The 14,102-nt window shown below is 42.4% G+C and overlaps 1 protein-coding gene across 7 annotated transcripts in view; it reads left to right on the top strand.

Annotated features, from left to right (window-relative positions):
• LOC129731566 (uncharacterized) overlaps positions 1–14,102 on the top strand; it is a 465,080-nt gene that overhangs the window by 234,842 nt on the left and 216,136 nt on the right. Inside the window, exon 1 of one of the 7 annotated variants that reach the window (XM_055691669.1) lies at positions 2,735–2,905. The exons of 4 other annotated variants lie outside the window; for them this stretch is intronic. The gene's annotated coding sequence lies outside the window, so the exon portion shown is untranslated. 2 more of the 7 variants (XM_055691667.1, XM_055691668.1) reach the window with 2 other exon arrangements.

Raw genomic sequence — 14,102 nt, 5'->3', positions numbered from 1 at the left:
TAGTACGTATTCAACAGGGACCAGGTATCAGCAGGTAGGTTGAAGAGTCATGGCTTACAATGGCACGTATCCTCACAAAGGAAGATTTATGCCTGGCCGCAGGAACCTTCTCATCATTATCCAATCCAAAAGAAAAAAGGAAAGAGAAGAAGAAAATTTTAAAAGTGAAAGAGGCGGAGGATGAAAAGGGGATTTGGTAATCCCTGGAGTTTGGATAAAAATGCTACAGTTGAGAGTAATAGAGAGTTACAGGAGCAACTTTTCTGTGGATAATGAGGAATCTTTGAAGATTGATACAACATTTTCGAGTTTATAAAGCATTCAAAAAGAAAAGCAGTGTAGTAGGTATCAGATAGGTCGGCTAAAAAGCCATATGGCACATTCTCCTGTGCAGGAGCCTCAGAAATTACCGCAAGGTTCATCTTTCTAGATCTATGTTAATCTCAGTAATAAGCTAAAATTCTCTCCTGCAAGTGAAATTGAACCGAATAATCTATTAAATTTAGAGATTTATAGCCAGATTAATCTATGCAATGACGACTGACAATCCTGTTACACAACTGGACAAGTGCTGGACAATTTCATACTAGAAAAATACAAACGCATTCGAGCATTGCATTTTAGGCATCCTTACAAGAATACTAGAGTTTTTGGAAACAGTTTTTCTTTTCTTTTCTCTCAGTATCAGTATCAGATCAAAAATCATATTTATTTAATATCCAATGATAAAAATAAAATAATCATCAACAAAGTCACAAGAAGGCAACCCTAAGTTAGTTAGTAGTCGTAACAGGCCGTCCGCTGCAAGATCCACTACAGAGGCGATAACACGCCTTCCTAAGAAGATTTTCAATAAATTACTCCCTCATGTAGGCTCGTCTTATAGATGAGTTCAAATAACGAATTTTGAGTATCTTATCTATTCACTCCACGATAACTGACGGTATATCATGAAAACATGAAGCTTCCTCAATACCTTGCTAAAAAAACTCTCAAACAGGATTGCTATTGCTAGAAACCTTTTTCTATTTCATGGACAATACGGCGTGAACAAGTAGTTGTGGATGTTCTCTTTGATAAGCATGTTGCATTCAATGAAGAGGTCGTTTCAACAAAATTTCATCACGAAAGTTATAATCGATAGTTCTTACTTAACATTTGAGATGCGTCTTGTAGTAATTATTTATTTAAAACCACTAAATTCCCAGCAGGTATAATATATAAACACACAAATGATGCTTTCATACTTTTCACAACATGATAAAAAAAAGATAATTTAAGTTTTGATTTTGTTTTGAATCAAAGTTTTGTCTGCTTTTTTTCTCTGTGTGGATCACTGCGACCAGAAACATTTGATCTATTGTGTTATTGCTCAGGTGTTTTCTGTACTACGCAATTCATATTATTGGCAGTATCACTCTATTGAAGTGATACGCTTTTTATTTATATCCGTGCTTGTGTGTGAGAGCTTACCCTTTCGTTTCAAGCTTACTGCTCTACTACACCGAGCCTCTTTCTATCCTACTAACATCGCCGAATTACAATTTCCTAGAGTGAGAGTACACTTAACATTCCTCTCTGGCCAGGTCAATTCTAAGAGGGACTTATTATGTCAGAAGAAAGGAGTCTTATCGAAACCTCGTTCCTCCAGCCAAGACCGCACCATAATCACAATTTGCTAAAGAGAACTATTATACGTTTTTAAGACCAGTTTTATCATTGGAGGGAATTTATTTTTGTTAGAATAAAAATCAGCAGGGGTACTATAGAATTCAGCTTGAAGGAAGGGTATGTAGTGAAGAGCCTGAGAATAAACCTATGTTGAAGTCCTTCGACAACCACCAAATGGCCTGATTCTACTAAGATTCGAACGCACGACCACCCGCTTATCAAAGCGGACTCTGTAACCTTCCGGCTACGAAGCTTTCTCGTTTTGTCTGCCTAATCAGGAGAATCTTCCACTGCTGCACGTTAAGTGTTTGTCAATTAACTGTAATACACATTTGGACTTGGCGATTAGTCAAATCAAAGTTTGGGTGTTCAAACCACAGATAATCTTTTTTTCTTGGCTCATAAGACAATTATATATCAAAAAAGTTTATTGTATCTGAAGAGCGGAAAAATATAATGCTTTTTTTTTAATATTTAAAATTCATTAAGAATTTAGATATTGGGACTATATTAGGGAAAAAAAATCCCGCTAAATTTCTCATCGTGTCCCGCTTACTGCCATTCAAAATGCGTAACCCATTCAGTCACACCGCGCTGGTTGTTGGCTACCCAAGTGGACCAACAGCCAACCGATGGCAGTGCGCTGAGTTGCAAGCGCACACCGAAACCGCATATAGTTTCGGAGGTTCGGTCCGCGTAAGGAATCAAGCCCGCGCAGGAAAACAGAAACAATCACATATTCAAATATCATTTATGTTTCCTCTCTATCGCCAGCCGTTGCCCATTCTCCATATATTGATGTCTTTTTATTTCGACGGTGCGCACGTGACAGGACTCGCGATTACCGCGGCTTGGCGCACGCATAAGCGCACACATACACACACACATACACATCGATCGGCAGGTTGGTGGTTTCCGGTTAGCAAAGCGCACTTCGCTACTGGTCACCGGTTCTGGGCTTCAGTTTGCTCCGGTAGGTCCAGTGTGCAACAACCTCCCGGAGAACCCGGAGTGTTGTTTCCGTTTTTATTGTGCGTTTGTCTGTAAGGTGCGCCGTTCGCTCAGCTTTTGAGTTATTTTTTGGCGTGGAATTGGCAACTTGGCAAGATGTTGGCATAGCTGAAAGTTTTGAGTTTAGCTATTCAACTTCTTGTCTATTTTTCCAATTTACTAACATCGGATGCTGCCCGCCCCCCACGGAACAAGTAGATCGTGATTAGTGTGTGTGTGTGCTGTAAGTGTTTATGTGCAAGTATAGAAGCCCATCAATTAGAGGTAATAGACTAACAAGAGTTAGACAGAAACGTAAAATGTGTTCTCAGTTTTGTTGGTTTTTAAGTGGTATAAGTAGAATTTATTCTCAATGCCATATCAGAAAATTAAATTGTAGATGTTCAACCATAATCTTTGTTCAGTCGGCTTGATTCCAACTACCGTCAGTCCAGTTGTTCTGCGATGTCTATCATGAGTCAACTGCGCTGGTGAATTCTGCATACATGCGGGCTACATTTGCATATAAGCAAGCGTTATTACGCTTTCCTCTTTACCGACTGTACCTACATCTTGTGTGTACAAGTTGCTCCATAGCATAAACTTTTCTATAAGACGTATTTTGGCAAATGCAAATACCTTCCGCTTCTTATTGCTCTATTATATGCGTCTTCTCAATAAAACAAAGACATTCTAGTAAAATGATTTTATGCCGCCACTTGACTGGAACATATCATTTAAACTCTCTTACTCCACCTTTACCGACTATATTTTTGCTGTTTTACGATGCAGGATTGATGCAGAGTCCAAATCAGTCAAGAACCTCCCTATTGACTCTTGCAAAACTTGGTGGTATGGCACCGCTAACCATGCTACTATATTCACCACTGGCCGCATTGTAAGCCCGTTCTAGAAAGGAATTCAAAAGACTCGTCTTTAAAGACGTAAGAAATTAATTTATCTCAACCAGAGATATGTCATAGGCATTATTAACATTTGTTTCCTTTCGCAATTGAGGATAACTCCGGTCAACACAGGTTGCTCAAGAGCTCACACCTGAAAAAAAAAGAAAATTATTGCTTTTCAACAGTTCCTGTGAATTGTGGTGCCCCCAGCAACCTCGGAAGTGCGTCAAAAGACCGTAATTACTCTAGAAGTAATTCATTTTCCAGGTTAGTCGTTATTCGTATAAAATATCCATCAACATCGAGGTGTCAATAAAAAATCGAATTTCAAAAAACGGAAGTGTTCGAAAAAATCCCATTGGAAATTTGAGCTTCAACTTCAACTTTTTGAATACTACCGTTTTTTAAAATTCAAAATCCGATTTTCATTGGTACCTTGATAAACATTGACAACAAATATTGGAAAATTTATTCCTTTACAACTTTGATGAATTTTTGTAATTTTCTTCACATACTCTCCCTCAAAGTTTGGGCCATTTTATCCCACGATCTCTTCATATCTGCAGCATTCCAATTATTTTTTTGACTAAATTTTAATGTATTTCTGTTGTGTTTTTCGATTTGGACAATATTTTATAATGCAAGTAGTTTGCTAATATGCATGCATTCATCTTTTGTGTTTTGTTTTGTTTTTGGTTTTGTTGCTTGAGTTGATTTTTTTTTATTCTGAATTGATACCCTACTCTGGAAAGATGAAAAATAATGATATTTTTTGCTTTTCGGATGTTTAGCCTAAGGTGAAGTGTTCGGGTATTTTGGCTATTTATTAAGTTATATTTTAGGATGTTTTTTGTATGTCGTGGACACAAATTTAGTAAGTATTACGATGTTGGCAGTGTTTCTCTCGAAACCATGTTTTTTTTTTCAATTGGTGGTTTTTTCTCAGCACCTACTGAATCGACTAGGCTGAAATTTGTTTTAGCATGTAAAAATGAATTATCTAACTAATTACATAGCCGTTTTACGATATCTGAATTGTACATTTTTGAAATAGTAATTTTTCATGAAAAAAACCATTTTTTTTGAAAACTCTAAAAATTGCCACTTTGGCAACTTTTGGAGTTTTCAAAAACGGCTGTGTAACAAGTTAGACAATCCATTTTTACATTCTCAAACAAAAACTTACCACCAGTTAGGTACTACTTTAGAAAGAGCATCCACGTTCCCAGTTGCCAACAGCGTAATACTTACTATATTTGCATCAACGATATGCAAAATACATCTTCAAATATACCTCAATGAATAGCCAAAATACCCGAAAACTTCACGATGCTTCAAAGATCCGAAATAAAATCACGAAACTTCAGTATTTTTCGTCCTTCCAGGTTTTGGAATAATACTATCAAAATATTCTATCTACTTAACTTACTATGCACAACCTAATTCTAAAGCTCGCGTATGATCGCGTGCTGGGAGGTAGAGCACCTCTCTCCATATTAAAGACATAAGCGGTCGAATTTGACTGCCAAGGTATCCAAGTTTGCAAGCTCGTGCACCTCGCTAGTTTTTGTCCAGGGAAGTAAGTTAAGGATCATCTTCAAAATTTCATTTTGCACGTGCAGCAGGAACCTAAGTCTGTGTGTCCGGGCAAAACCTTCCCACGGCGGAACTGCATATTCTAACGTGGGGTAGATGATCTGTTTGTAGACAGCCATCCGATTCTTCAGGCACAGTTCAGAAGATTCTACAAAGCCCTGATTAAAACGCTGCTTATTCACGGTTTTTTCCACATGTGACCTAAAGATCATATGATCAGTACAGGGTGAGTTCAAGGTAAACCACCTCGTTAGACCTGCAATCGTCAGCTGGAACAAGTCTGAGCGATCTCGAATGTGTGAACAGAATAACCTGGGTCTTAGCCACATTGATCCCAATTTTCCAGTCGGTGCAATACTCATTCACAACATCCAGGGCCTCCTACAGCATGTGTGTTAGAGCTCAGATGACGCGACCCTTGTACATCATCGCGGTGTCATTCGCAAATTGGGATTATACACCACTCCACCCCCAGGAAGAGGTAGGATGTCTAAGGTGTAGATCAGTAATTCTCAACATTTTTCTGTCCGCGTACCCTTTGGCGATATTTTCCAAGTCAACTGTACCCCCTAGCTTGGAATGTTCTTGCAGACTGGGAGAGAGTAGTGGTAGATAATGTTGTCGTAGCCTAGTTCAGGTTTAAAATTGAACTATGGTTTGTTTGATAACTACAGTCATGTTTTAAGAGCAAGTTTAAACAGCAAATGAAGTATGATAAAGAAAAATTGCTCCGCCATTACTGATTTTTTTCGCGTACCCCCCCCCCCCCCTAAAGGTTTTCGCGTACCCCTAAGGGTGCGTGTACCCTAGGTTGGGAACCGCTGGTGTAGATGTTGTACAGAATGATGATACTACTTTCGGGCACTCCTGGACCGATGATGAACACTTCTGAACACACCTTGTACAGGGAGATCTGGAAAGCTCTGTCCGAAAGATAGCTTTTTATGATCTTAATTCAATATAAATAATCGTGCCACACATTGTTAAAAGCCTTAATAATGTCCAAGAACGCGGTCGTTTTGGACACCGACTCGTTCCGCTGGAAACTCGATTGAGTTGATCGATGATGAACCTGCCCTTGCGGAATTCAAACTGTTCCTCATCGGTGAATAAAAGCATACGGCTCTGGACCGACTTTTCAAATAGCTTGGAGATGGCAGAGAGCTAACTGATTGAGTGATAGCTCTTGGGAACAGAAGGATCTGTGCTGGGATGACTTCAGCTAACTTGAGAGGAGTACCCAAGCTCCCAACATCCATTAAAAACACGTGTTACAAAAGCAAATGTGTCATCAAAACCGGGGGCCTTCCTCGATCTTCTCATAAGACCGATTAGCTCGTTAACCGTAACTCTCGCATCCCTCGGTACCGAATTGTTCGAATTGTTGGCGATCGTGACTTTCTCAGAGACATTGAGCTCGAAAGGGCGATGTTACGCCACATTTTATGTGATGACACAAACTTTTACCCCAGCGTATTTACACTGCCTCAATACAACATGAAGCGATCGTTGCCAGCATTGCCATCAATGCGCGAAACCCGGAGTCCGTCATAGCGACGAACCACTATGGGAAAACAGCAAGGATATAATTACACAAGTAGCAGGTGTAATAAGTAAATCACCCTGTCGGGACGAAACAACACGCAAAAGTCATTCGATGTAGGGATGGGCGAACGGCTCACGAGCCATTTATATGAACCGGTTCTTGGAAAAGAGCGAAAGAACGAACGGCTCACAAAAAAGAACCACGGTTCTTTGAGCGCACCAGAACTGTTTGGTTCGCGCGAACCCGAAGTTTACCGAGACAACACGAACTGTCAACGCTCGTGAAACCGTGAGTGAGCGGTTCAGAGCCGCTCTTGCAAAAAAGCCGTTTCGCCCACCCCTAATCCGATGTGTCCTCTCAAAACGCAAACGCTGGGGTATATGAAGGGTAGATGACTGGCTATTGTCTCAGCAGTGGCACCCAAGATTAGCATTAGCGGGTAGTGGTCCAACGATAGCTCCTTGAACACGGTTGGAACCTCGGAGACTTCGATGTCAAGATGTTGTTGTGCCCAGTTCCAAGGTTCTCCGCCAGGATGATTCCGATTTTATCTCCGAGTTTCCCTCACCTCGTACCGAGTGTTCAGGTTCCCCGCAATAATATACTGCCGAGTTAGCTTGGTCAGCAGCAGTACTGTCTCGGGTGGTGGTTTGCTTTGAACAGTATGCCGCGATGGTGATGATTGGGTTCAGCGAGGTTTCGACTTCGACCCTGATGATTTCGATAGTCCTAAACTGGCAACTCGGCAGTAAGGGAACCCTTGACATTGTTCCTCTCCGCGATAACAACTCCTCCACCCCCTACAGCGATCCTGTCTAGTTATACTAGATAAAAGCCCGAAAAAAAGACGTGAACTTCCAGTTTCAGATGAGTCTCCGTTAAGACGACCTCCTTCTCGTCAAAGAAGTTGAAGGGCTTATGGTTCATTGTAGGTTACTAGCGCGACGATTGCAAAAAGCTGTTAGTCTCAGGTTTTGTACTTACGCTGGATTTAGAATGCAGCGGAGATGTTAACTAGTTCCTCCGTAGTTAGTGGACGGTTGTCTTCTGTTGAATCAGCAAGGATCACACTGATAACGCCTGAGTAAGACCGGGGTGGATGTTGTGGAACAGATGCACCGATAGTCGTACTACTCTCAGTGAAATGTATCAAGAACAGCTCATCTCGGTAGGGGTCCTTGACGGTTTGGAATCGGCGATTCATCGGAAAATCGCTGCGGGGTCAAAATCAAGCTGCTCAAGTTTGATTTCCGCTGTTGACGTGGCCTCTGAACGTGGCCAATAACGTTCAGAGGCTTCATTGATGGGTTTTCGTGTGTGTAGTAGGGCGCCTGGTGTGTTACGAAATGTCCCAGCAATAATTTAAAAAGCTCCGCCAAGAGCTTTAGCAGATGCCGGAGGGGGGTGAATAGCGAGAGGATACGGAGTTGTGACAATTAGCAGAAGTGAGGTAGTTTTCAACGTAATCGCCCCGTTGTCACTGTACAACTGAAGGACCTCTCGACTATAGTGATAGATTGTCAAATTTGTCTACAATTTCACCGGATTTTTGTTTGTTTTTTCCCTATACATCTTCGAGTCCTTGGTTTTCTGTCCACAGATATAAGGTTCGTTCATTTTAGAATTTGACCGCATACAATTTCCGATTTCTACATGAGAAAATAACGTACAAAATTGGTAAAAAAATGTTTTTGCAAGGTTTTCATTAACCTCATGGAAAAAATATAACAAAAATATTTGCATGTTGTTCTGATGAATTCTCGAACTTTTCGTCGAATACCTCCCATCAATTTCTCCACATTGGCAACATCAACCGTATCGGTCATTTTACCACCACTTCGCCATATCAGATGACGTTTTGATTGATTTGTCACACTTCTTTAATTTACGCTGGACTATTGCCCCATATCTTTCGATGGGACGAAACTGTGGGCAGTTTGGTGGAAAAATCTTTTTTTCTATAGCATCAATATCATTCTGCTTGTACCATTCCAATACATCCCGGGCACAGCTAGCTAGATCGGGCCAGAACTTCACGGGGCCTTCGTGTGACTGGATAAACGGCAAATCTATCTCCTGAAGACACTTCTCCTTGTAAACTTGTTCATTCATGGTTGCTCCAGTGATGAAAGCTTTTGTCTTCTTTCCACAGCAACAGACGGCTTGCCAAATCATCAACTTGCGAGTGAATTTATCCGCGAAAACAAATTTTAACCTACCTGAAGCATTTTACTTACGGTTAGCAAGGTAGAATTTCCGACCAGGACTTGTTCGTATAGCTTTCTTGCTAGGGTTTTGGCAACCAGATTCTGTTTCAGCGTCCTCTTGGTTCGAACTGTACTATGTGCTGCATTTGACCTTTTCACCAAATCACGGAGGGAGACCCAAGGATTATTTCGGACTTCCATGATGACCTTCGCTCGTAGTTCCCGGTCCAATGTTCCACTTCTACGTTTGGTTTGTTTAGCACGATCCACCGTCAAAGTGTCCCGATAACGTTTGAGCACGGTATTCACATTCGATTTCGGTAGTTTGAGAGCCTTGCGATCATTCCTCCTGACCATGTTGGGTTTTCAACGTAGGTGTGCACAATTTTTTCTCGTCTCTCGTGTTCCATCTTGGATAAGTTTTCAACGCGTGTACCAATCCTAACGAAATCTCCACCACTAAGTAAACAAACCTTCCAGTTCAAAACTCTGTCATTAGTTTCTCGGTACGACAACTAGAGGCGCTGTAGTAGATCGAAGGAAACGGCCAAATACTAAGTGGAACAAGCCTTGAATCCCTAGCCAAATCGAGCACTTCCTGCAAAGTTGTTCAGCAACACGTAAAACGTACGTTTCATCATCCATCAGCATCCTTCGTACTTTGACAGAACCAAAAGTACAACTTCTGAGTGCGTCTTTTAACCATCAGATTTTGCTTCAGCGTACTGGTGAATTGCTTGAAAGCACAGGAATTACGGTAAACTTCTCCATACCGATTTTCCGGAGTTATATTTTTTGACGAAGATCGAGTCCTTGGTTTACCCTAATTGTTCCAATACCTTTAAACTCAGCCTTCAATGGTAAGTTCGCCGCATTCTTTGATCCATCTAAACAATTTGCCAATTTAATGTTCACGGGAACGTTTCAGCACATCATATACCGTCGATTTAGCTTCACTGTCAACGATTTCGTGATTTTAGTATCTGACCACGTCGAATTTTCATTGTGTGTGTCCAGAATCAAATTTCTTCTCTACTGCACAAGTTTTTCAACACAAAACAGTTCAACGTGAAATTTTTAACGTCAAAGGATGCAGGTTTCCCAAACAATTTTCTGTCCAAAATAAATCAGACACGACTACTATGACCGCTGCAAACAAATGAACAATGATTCGGGATTCTAATGTCGAATTCGTTTTTACGACAGGACTATCCCGTCCCGGACTACGCTTTGCAGCTAAAAAAAAAACACTTCCCGAGCAGTTGCAATGGTGTGCGTAATACCAAAGGTAGCTGTCACTTTTGTTTTGGTCATTATCACCATTGTCTTTTATCGCGTTTGTGCTACTGTACGAAAAATTTGCCAATTTACTGAAAAATCACAAAATAACAAAATAAAATAAATAAAATTCAACCTGATGTTTGACACGCGAAGAACAATAATCAAAGCAAACCGATTTTGACACATTTTTTTTTTTTGATTTTGACACATACGTGTGAATGTGTTGGTGTCTTCAAAACTGCACTCTGTTTCTTGCGCGGACTGTCCGGGACAGAAAAAGGGTAGTCTGGGATAGACCGGAAAATGTGAAAAAAACAGTGATAGAACAAAGTGTAGTCCGCATTCTGTGCCGAACACGCATCAGTACTGGACGTGTTTGGTGATCGGTCCGATAGAGTATAAAACAAAAGACGTGTGAACAAGTGTTGGCATTGTTTGCCTGGTCGAGTGAAATAAATCCGGGTTCAAGGTCGTTCCTTTGTGCAACTGTTTCGCATCGTGACTGCCAGCTGGTGCGTAAGCCGATTTGGCTGCTGGCTGGATTGTGCTACAGCAGTGGACGAGACACAAACGAGGAAAAAGAAGAAGCCATCAGTGTCAGCGAGTCGTATCGCTGTGTGGAGTGATCTCACACCTGGCTCGCTGCTGGTGGCTGTTTGGTGCTGCTGTATTGGTGCTGCTGGCTGTAACGGCTGCTACTTCGAACGATCGGACAACCAACCTTACTGGAAGGGAGAAATAAAAAGGTACGTGTTCTTGTCAGCGCTAGTGCGCTAAACATAGCGCGATGGATGTAGATCCCTCGCCTCCCGCGCCACCATCCCCGAACCCCTCTGACCCTGACCCTTCTGTTACCCCCTCCCCTGTTCATTCTTCAGTCCCCCCTCGCCCCAGGCTTTACCCAGACGGAGCCCAGGGCAGCTATACTGTTTATTTTCGGCCAAAGGCAGGACCGAAATCGAAAAAGTTGAACCTCTTGCAGATTTCTAAAGACCTGACGAAGGAGTACAAGGGCGTGACCGAAATTTCCAAGGTCCGGCCTAACAAGCTCCGTGTCGTGGTCGGTAACCTGAAAGAGGCCAACGATATAGCTTGCTCTGAGCTCTTCACACGCGAGTATCGCGTTTACATACCCGCACGAGACGTGGAGATCGACGGTGTCATAACCGATTCGAGTCTGTCCGTCGAGTGTATACTGCAAAGTGCCAAAGGGTGCTTTAAGAACAAAACGTGTCCCGAAGTAAAGGTGCTCGACTGCAAGCAATTGCGGTCAGCATCGATCATCGGTGGCAAAACAGTATACACTCCGTCAGACTCGTTTCGAGTTACGTTCGCCGGGTCTGCACTACCAAGCCACGTCTCGATCCACCGGGTTCGTCTCCCTGTGAGGCTCTACGTGCCCCGCGTCATGAACTGCCTGAATTGCAAGCAGTTAGGCCATACAGCCGCCTACTGCTGCAATAAGGCACGTTGTGGCAAGTGTGGGGAGTCTCATGCGGAAGATTCTTGCAGTGTTAACGCTGAAAAGTGTATTCACTGCGGAGAAAATCTGCATGAGCTCTCGACATGTGCGGTGTACATGCAGCGCAGGGATAAAATAAAACGGTCTCTCAAAGAGCGTTCAAAGCGTTCCTACGCTGACATGCTGAAGAAGACCGTTACCACTTCTCCCGTTACTTCGAACCCCTTCGATCTGTTGCCCTCTGAGGAAACCGATTCTGACGATTCACCAGCGGGAGCATCTTACGCCAATCCTGGGGAGTCTAGAAAGAGGAAAAATATTTCCTCTCCTAAACTTCCCAGAAAAGGTCCTAAGATTTCTCAAAGTGAAATGAAAGTTACAAACAAACCAAACAGTGCTGCGGAAAAACCGAAGCAAACTCCTCCTGGGCTGGCAAATTTAAAGTCCCAGAAGGAGTTCCCAGCACTGCCAGGAACATCTAAAACCCCAGTTGCTCCTTTTACACTCCCAGTTGATGAAACAAACTCTGGATTAGTGAAATTTTCTGACATTGTGGACTGGATTTTTGAAACTTTCAATGTACCCGATCCAATTAAAATTTTTCTTACAGCATTCCTCCCAACAGTTAGATCATTTTTGAAGCAGTTGACTGCCCAATGGCCTCTCCTTGCAGCGATTGTATCCTTCGATGCCTAATTCAACTGCGTATATGAAGGATTCTATCTCTGTCTTACAGTGGAATTGTAGAAGTATTTTACCAAAAATTGATTCGTTTAAAGTTTTGATAAATAAAAACAAATGCGATGCATTTTCCCTTTGTGAAACTTGGCTTACTTCAAATATTGATCTCAACTTCCATGATTTTAATATTATTCGCCTTGATCGAGACACCCCATATGGAGGAGTACTTTTAGGGATTAAAAAGTGCTATTCTTTCTATCGTATTAACCTCCCCTCGATTCCAGGCATCGAAGTTGTCGCATGTCAAATGACAATACAAGGTAAAGAGCTTTGTATTGCCTCAATATATATTCCCCCCAGAGCACAGGTTGGGCAACGGCTGCTCTTTGATTTAATAGAACTTCTTCCCTCGCCACGTTTGATTTTGGGAGACTTCAACTCTCATGGCGTGGCTTGGGGTTCCCCATACAATGATAACCGCTCCTCTTTAATCTATAACCTTTGCGATGACTTCGACATGACTATTTTAAACAACGGTGAAATGACACGTATCCCGAAACCTCCAGCGCGCCCAAGCGCTTTGGATCTATCCTTATGTTCGACGTCGCTACGGTTGGATTGCACATGGAAGGTAATCCTCGATCCTCACGGTAGCGACCATCTGCCTATTCTTATTTCAATTACTAACGGGTCAACTCGCATGCGACCAATTGACATTCCGTATGACCTCACACGAAATGTCGATTGGAAGTTATACGAGGAAATGATTTCAAAAGCGGTCGAGTCGATTCAACATCATTCACCACTTGAAGAATACAACCTCCTCGCGGGCTTGATTCTCGACGCCGCGTTGCAAGCCCAAACGAAGAAATATCCCGGCGTAACGATCAAAGAACGGCCTCCCACTCCGTGGTGGGACCAAGAGTGCTCCGATGTCTACACGCAAAGATCCGACGCGTTTAAGGCCTACCAGACGGGAGGTATACCTGGCGACTATTTACGGTATTCGGAGCTTGATACCAAGCTTAAAAGCTTGGCTAAAGCAAAGAAACGTGGATATTGGCGTCGGTTCGTGAACGAGACGTCGAGGGAGACATCGATGAGCACTCTTTGGAACACAGCCCGAAGAATGCGGAATCGCGTAACGGTCAACGAAAGCGAGGAGTCTTCAAGTAGGTGGATATTTGATTTTGCCAGGAAAGTATGTCCGGACTCTGTTCCTGAGCAAAATATTGTTCGCGAAGCGTCTCCGGGCCACGACGCGATAGAATCACCTTTTACGATGGCAGAACTTTCAGTTGCCCTCCTGTCCTGTAACAATAACGCGCCTGGATTAGATAGAATCAAATTCAACTTGTTGAAGAATCTACCCGGCAATGCCAAGAGGCGCTTGTTGAACTTGTTCAATAAGTTCCTGGAGCAAAACATTGTACCGCAGGATTGGAGGCAAGTGAAGATGATCGCCATCCAAAAACCAGGGAAACCAGCTTCTGATCACAACTCTTATAGGCCGATTGCAATGCTATCCTGTATCCGGAAATTGATGGAAAAAATGATACTCCGTCGTTTAGACCATTGGGTCGAATCAAATGGTCTACTATCAGATACCCAATTTGGCTTCCGCCGTGCCAAAGGGACGAATGATTGTCTTGCGTTGCTTTCAACAGATATTCAGCTGGCGTATGCTCGCAAAGAACAAATGGCGTCTGCGTTCTTGGACATTAAGGGGGCTTTTGATTCCGTTTCTATTGACATTCTTTCGG

This window comes from Wyeomyia smithii, chromosome 3 (genome assembly GCF_029784165.1).
Source record: "Wyeomyia smithii strain HCP4-BCI-WySm-NY-G18 chromosome 3, ASM2978416v1, whole genome shotgun sequence".
NCBI classification, from domain to species: domain Eukaryota; kingdom Metazoa; phylum Arthropoda; class Insecta; order Diptera; family Culicidae; genus Wyeomyia; species Wyeomyia smithii.
This window is presented reverse-complemented; position numbering and strand designations above follow the sequence as displayed.